At 35.2% G+C, this 7,564-nt stretch overlaps 1 pseudogene; it reads left to right on the top strand.

Moving 5' to 3' along the window:
• Window positions 1–464: 464 nt before the first annotated feature.
• The window catches only part of LOC101577529, a 40,930-nt pseudogene continuing 33,830 nt past the window's right edge, over window positions 465–7,564 (top strand).

A 7,564-nucleotide genomic window follows, 5' to 3' on the forward strand; every position in this document is an offset into this window, starting at 1 on the left:
TAAAACATACCTGCAAACAGGAAGATGCAGCACATGCCTGGCATGCATGAGGTCCTGAGTTCAATTCCAGGTATTTAAAAAAAGAGAGAAAGAAACAAAGGAAAAGAGGAAAAGGAGTATATGTAAGAATGCCATGTGCAAAGGAATCATTAGGTTGAAGAACATGATTTGGAGAATCCTAAGGTATGACAATGTGTTCTAGTAAATTTTTCCTATTTATTTTACATTTTGATGATGATTTTATTGCTTCAGAGCCAGTTACTATTTTGTTATTCATTCTAAAATGTCAGAATCTTGAAAGAAAAGGTCAAATATTTTGTTTTAAAATTTCAGAGATTAGTGGCATAGCATTATATTATTCTATTAATATAAAACTAGCCAAAATCTTGACTGAACAGTAAAAATTGTTTTTCTTTGTTTCTGCATTTTTCACTCCCACAAGCCGAAATGTGCAGAGAGCAGCGATGGCCCCAGAAGTCCGAAGCCACCTACGGCCACCGTTGGAGATAATGATGCTGCCGTGGCCCCAACGTGAGCAACAGACTCCAGAAAGGGTCCCAGCCTCCCTCTGCAAGGATTGAAACCCACTTTTCAAAGAAAGCAGATTCCTCCTGCAGCTAAGCCAAGCCTTATCTAACCTCTGAGAAATAACCTGGCCAAAGAGGAAGGATCAGTGGCATGGAAGTGGGGCACAGTGTCAGCCATGGACAGGCAGCCGGCCAGGGCCACCCCGATAATTAATTCCCGTTAGGCCACCAAGGAGCCCTTAGGGAAGAGCTGCAGTACTTTGTTCCTTTCTGCTCCAGACAAATAAATCAGTGGTCCTGCATTATTTTTCAACCTTTTAGCTTTCATTTCTTTTTTTCTTTTTTAGCTTTCATTTCTGAACTAATTTATACAGAAGATTTTCTTTCTCAGCTCTGCACCTTACTAGAAGTTTTCATTGCTGATGAGACAACACTAAATTACATTAGATCTCCTCTTGCGAAAATAGATCTAAACAAAAACCTGCCACACTTACGGAAGGTTTGTCTCATTCTTATCTTTGGGCTAAAATGAATTCTGCGGACACAACATGTTCTTCTTGCCTGAGAAGAAGGCAGATGGTGTCAAGCACATTTGGAACACTCAGCAACAGTTTTCTGTAGCATTAGCAGTAATCTACCATTTGCAATCTATTGTCTATTTTAATCTATTTAATTTACATTTAACAAGACACCTCTTTTTCTTGAGTTAATTAAAGAGTTAATGACTATTAAAAGGATACTAATTGAAATGCAATAAATAAGATAACTGAGTTGGTGTGTAATTAGGCACATTTACATAAGTAATAAACCCGTACCACAGTCATCTTGAATGCAGTTGAACTAATGCTGAGTCTAATCTCATATAAGAACATGTGTTAGACATTTAATTAAAATAAGATAGCTCTGACAAATTAATTGCATATAATTTTTTAAAGTCCCCAAATCATAATGTAACCATGCCTTTATATGGTCTTTCTGACATTATGATGATCCTTATTAAAGTTTTAATAAATCCTGTTGGAAAGAGAAATAATTCAGAAAGGAGACAAATGATACAGCCTTCTCTTTAGCCACCACAACCAGCTACTTTTTATGTGCTCACATCTCCATCAACTTTACCTTTTATGCATCATGGTCTTCAATTTGCAAAGTGGGTAATCGCTCAACTCCCTTATTCTACAAGAATTAAAAACATATAGAAAAAGATTTAATAGGATACATGAATTAAAATTGAAAACCTCAGGACTGGTGATATAGCTCAGTGGACTAAGCACTTGCTTAGGTAAGCACAGGGCCAGGGTTTGATCCCTGTCACCACATGCTGTGCTGGCCCCACCACTGGGCACGCTGAGTTGGCGATGGAGTCTAGGCGTCATGGCGCACACCCATAATCCCAGCATGAGGAGGCAGAAATCGGAAGGATCACTATGAGTCTGAGGTGCATAGCGAGAGCCTGCATGAAAAATAAAATACAGAGCCTCAGAATCATTTTATTCTTTTCAATGTGTATAGAAGTTTACTGACATACTAAAATATCATAAAGTTAGGTTTAAATGCTCCATTCTGCAACTTATTTGGAAGAAGTAAGTTAGTTAAAATAAGTGGTCAGGATACTTTCTAAAATGAATACATCTAGAAAAGCAATAGAGAAATAACAATAATGCAAAGTATTTTGGTGTTTAGTATACAGCAATAAAACACTGTTTCTATTCTGATATTTGTTACAACCTTTGTCAAATGGTTTGTCTTTAAAATGCTGGATAAAGAGAATAACCCTGAACATGTTGCATTTAGAATGTTATTTTTAGTAGCACATTTTCTCCATTGAATTTCTTCATGAATATTGTCATTTACTTTATGAAAGAAAAGTAAGAAGCTTGTTATCCTTCCATTGTTACAAACTAATGTTATAAATAATAGGACACTTAAATAAAAATATGTTTAATGTTTAATTCTAATGTTATTGCTTTTTTTTGTATTTTATGGAAGGGTTTACAGGGTATTCAGGGTCTCACTACTAGATCAGACTCATAGTGATCCGCCTGTTTACAGCCTCCCAAGTAATGTTATTGCTTTTGTAGTACATTTATTCCATCTATACTCTGAAGGTTAAGGTAATGGAAAAAATTCTTTAAAAGTAGAAACAGTAAACAAAAAGAAATAATATAAAAATAGTATTATATTCTCACTGCACATATTTATTAAGTATAAAACTCTGAGCATACTGATGATTCCAAAGACAAACCAATTCAAAAAGAATAACAGAAATTTTCATTTTTTTAAAAAAATAATAGTATCGAGATTAACCCGCTCCAGCACCCCTCCTGTCCCTCTCTCTGTCAGGAGCTATCTTTCCCTTAATAAATATACTTTGCTCATAAAAAAATAGCCCTATATAATAAATATTTAAAAATTATATCATTATACAATAAATAACTTTTTCTTTCTTTTTTTATATTTTAAGAGAAGGGTCTACAGGGTGTTCAGGGTCTCACTACTAGATCAGACTCATAGTGATTCTCCTGTTGACAGCCTCTCAAGTGATGGGATTACAGATGTGCACCACCATGCCCAGTCTCAATCATTGTCTCAGCATGCCTCAAGGGCAGGACCAGCATGGCAGGCCTGGGGATTGAACCCCTGGTCCCTCTGCCTGCTTGCAGGTGCTTTAATCAGCTGAGCTAATTGGCCTGGCCACATGAAAAACTTTTGCAAAAGACAAGCTTGAACTTACAAAATGTTTTGTTACTGCCATTAAAACTAGAAATCGAATGGCCACTCTGTTCATGGCGTGCAATAATACTGTTCAGAAGGCCATACCCTCAATGTAGTAGATTTAGTTTTCATAGAATTGACAGTCAAATTATGTAATGGAATTAATGAAATTTGGTAATTTCCTTTTTTGGGGGAGGTAGTTGGCTTTCTTTTCATTTTCCACCAGCAATTATTCTAGGAATGTTTCCTGCTATGGATAATTATTTGGGAAAAATATTTACAGATCATGTATGTAAGTGATTGTACACGTGATCAATACAAAGAGAAACTTAAATGTCTGTGCAAAAATTAGTCGACTTTATTATTTTAAGTAAGTCAGTTGACAGATTTAAACATATACATATATGGGATTGATCAGTAGATGGTAAATGGTCAGTGAGCAGATTCCATGAAATGGAAGGCTCCTCCTTTGGGAGGCAGGCATTATATCCCCAAGCTGTTCTAACAGGTCTCTGGGCTTCTGCTCGTCTGAAAACAAAACCTGGGTCAGAAGATACAGTTCTGCAGCATTTATAGATGTTCTGCTATTCAATTTTCAAAAATATTTTTCCCTCAATTCACTGAGAAGAAAAGAAAATATAAATTTTCCTTAATTATAAGTTCTCTTATATTTTTAACCTTTTCCCTCTGCAGTGCAAGTTCGCTGGTGCATAATGAGCGGCACAGTGGCAAGGGGAGTAAGAAAGCTGACCACACATTCAAAATAACACAACATTTTGTTAAGAAGAGGCTGATTTTCACTTGCCTTCATGGAGTACCAACACTTTCTACTGACAAAAATGACTTCCCCTTTGAATAATAAAATTCAAAATGCCAGTGTTTCCTGAAGTTTAGCAAAGAATCACAAGAACACTGAAAGTTCCTGCCCTGTTTTTAATTTGGACTTAAATTCTTGCTGTTAGGGATTAAAATGAGTAAATTGATTTATTATCATCACAGCAGCCTCTAACTTCACTCTTTTTCTGAAAGAAATAGCACATTTTTCTCCTAATCCTTTCTCCAGAAAGGAAGACTGTCTGAAAATTATGATCTGCCTCCTGTTTTCCTCTATTTTTATCTTCATTCATAGAAGATGTCTCAGACTGAGCTCCCTGGGAACAAACCAAGGCAGAAAGTGCATGGAGAACAATCGATAGATAGGGGAGATGCTCTGCATAGACAGAGGGAAGGAAAGGGGAGCTTGGGACGGAAAGGAATTGCAATCTAACGCCAACCATGGCTTCAGCATGTCCCACGGGGAGTTTGGAATCAGACTCAAGAGCAGCCATAGACGGCCACACGAGTCTGGGCCCTCAGCCACCACTTCCAACAGTCACAGGGTCCGCTTGACATTGGGCATGGCGGCTACTGTTCGCTTTCCACTGAAAGCAATTCCTTGGCAGGAATTAAACTGTGAGTTTCCAGCCAATAATCCTGGCATTGCAGTCAGAAGCTCTTGGTCTCAAAGGACATGTCCGAGAGATAGAGAGAAAAGCACTCAAGCTGTAGTGACTAGAACTCAGTCAGGAAGCATTGCTGATCTTTCATGCAGCCAGCTGAAGAGACATGGCTTTCTGTGTAAAGGGCGCTGTTGTGGTTTCACCATTAAGTTATTGTACTAAAAAATACTATATATATATATATATATATATATTCTTATAAGATTAATAATCTGTATTTTGAAAGGAATTCCTAAATTAAAAATATAGCTGGTCATCAAGTAACAATATAATACACTATCTACAAAATAGGTGACTTTTTTTTAAATTATAGGTAGTTCTTTCATAAAATATTTCCTTGAACAAATAAGTATCACATTAAAAATATACTTTTGGGGCTGGGGAGATAGCTCAGTAGAATAAGGGCTTCCCTGGTAAGTGCAAGGGCCTGGGTTCAATTCCCGGTTCCATCAAAAAAAAGAAAAAAGTGTTAAAAATGTACTTTTATTAAGCTTCCATGATCTGTTGCTGAGGAATAAAAACATGGGAAATAAAATATAAAATATCCATACTTTAATAACATATTGAATTAGAAATGAATGTACATAAACAACAGAAATCATTTATTGCGTAAAACATGTTCAATTAAAGCCCAAACTGGGAAAGCTTAGTTTCATAATATAGCAGGATTTGTTGTCAGGAATTTTTTAAAATAGACTATGCAGAGTTAAAATAAAACTTTATTATAATTTTATAGAAAAAAATTTAATTTGGTTTCAATATGTTTAGCTAATGGTTACCAATATATAACATTTTAAGATCTATCATTTTATTGAAGAAACCTTGCTATGGCCATATAGATTTTTAAGTATAATGTTTGGATTTATATACTGTTACTTTTCCCTATCTAGATGTCTATAAACAAGTAGGAAAGAAAATATCTCTACACAGATGAAGAAGATTCCATGACCTGTGGTGAGATAAACTTGGTATGAATTAAATATTGAAGTAAGCAGAAACTCCTAATATTGACCAATTTTTGTCATTATTTACCCCAAATACGTACCATTTATTATGCATTTAAATGTTTTACCTCACCTTTTAGGACCCTTGAATTTGCTGAGAAGTTTTGCATCTCAGAAAAGTGGGAGGAGACAGGGCATGGTGGCACATGCCTGTAATTCCAGTGCTGGGGAGGCTGAAAATGGGAGGATCACTATGAGGCCAACCAGCATGGTGAGACCCTGCACCAAATACATAAAAATAGATAAATAAATAAATAAACAAATGAATAAATAAGCTAGTGGAACCAATGAGTTACAGGTCCACTTTACTGAACATCTAAATTAGTTATTCATTACCACCCAGAAATTGTTACAGTTTAATAAATTGATTCATATTTATAGAACTTATTATTGAGTGTCAAGTAAATCATGTTGTTTGTTAATTTATTGTGTCACTCTTTTGTGCTTCATAAAAACACTAAAACTGATTTGGCAGATGAACAAAACACTGTACTGCATTGTAGCAGCAGCTTAACTTTAGTTCTGCCTTAAATAAAATTTCTTGTCAATAAAAGTAAGCAATTCTAAACAAATAGTGATAACTTTACAGTTTAAAATTTTGTCAAAATATGAAGCCTCAAACTACTCAATACAAGGGCAAGAGGAGGTTGGATCAGATTTGTACTTTCCTACTCATTCTGGAGAATTAACCGAGCATTTTGCTGCTGGGGTGGTTGATTATCTTTTGAGAGTGCCAGTCCTACTCATTTGCAGCTTCTTATGTGTTTGTTATCTTTACAGTGTGTTGACACTAGCATTTGGCAGATAGAAAAAATTTATAGTCTTGTACAACTTTTCTAGTGAATAGTCTCATTCGCCTTTCATCTTTTTCTTTCATATTATAACATCAATATAGGTGACATCCTACTTTCAAGTACAGCTTTTAATTTCATAGCAGTCATTATCATAGCTTTCAGAAAAGGAAAAGCAGGCGATATAGTTGAAAATATCAGATTATAATAGGGAATGTTCTGCATTTTGAAAGCTATTAGAAGTTTTCACTGGTCACAAATGTCAGTTACAGGTCTGTCTTTAACACAAAGGTATGTCTGCAGTGGGAGAATCTGCACATTCATGAGTTATGCACAGGTCTCCTGCGAGTGTTGAGACTGCCTGGATTGTCTTCCAGAAAACAACTTGCAACTGGCTTACACTCCTTGCACTGTCTGTCCTGGTATAGCAAATGGAAATTAATTATTTTGAAGCAACTATTATCACAAAACAATTCATAGAAAGCTTAACAAATCAAAAGAATCACTGAATAAGAAAATATGTTCAATAAGAAATATTAGCTGTTATTTTTCTTAATAGTATGCTTCATGAAAATGTGTATAAATAAGCAAGAAAATCAAAAGATAATAGAAAAAATTTATTTGAAGTTATTTTTGTGAACCTACCCTGAACAAGCTTGTCATATTTCTGAGACATGCATCAAGTAATATGCAATGCCAAATTCATCCTACATTTTTATCATGAACAACTTACAAAATACAGTAGTTATTATAATTGATAATTACAAACATTCATGTAAAATTGCAATAAAGATTCTACTAAAGTAGTTGGATAGAATCTAAAATCATGTAAAGGCAGTACACCCTGCTTTCACACCAGACACACATCTCAGACTCTGGTGCCGGCTCTTTTAGACAACATGTTGATCAAAGTTCTCAAAACCTGGTCTAAATTTACGGTGTAGTTTAACTTGATTGATGTCCTTCTGACCTTTGCTTCTCTAATTTATTTAAAATTATTACAAATTGGGATAAGAAGACTTCAAATA

The sequence above is a fragment of the Octodon degus genome, unplaced genomic scaffold (genome assembly GCF_000260255.1).
Source record: "Octodon degus isolate 3935 unplaced genomic scaffold, OctDeg1.0 scaffold00191, whole genome shotgun sequence".
NCBI lineage: Eukaryota > Metazoa > Chordata > Mammalia > Rodentia > Octodontidae > Octodon > Octodon degus.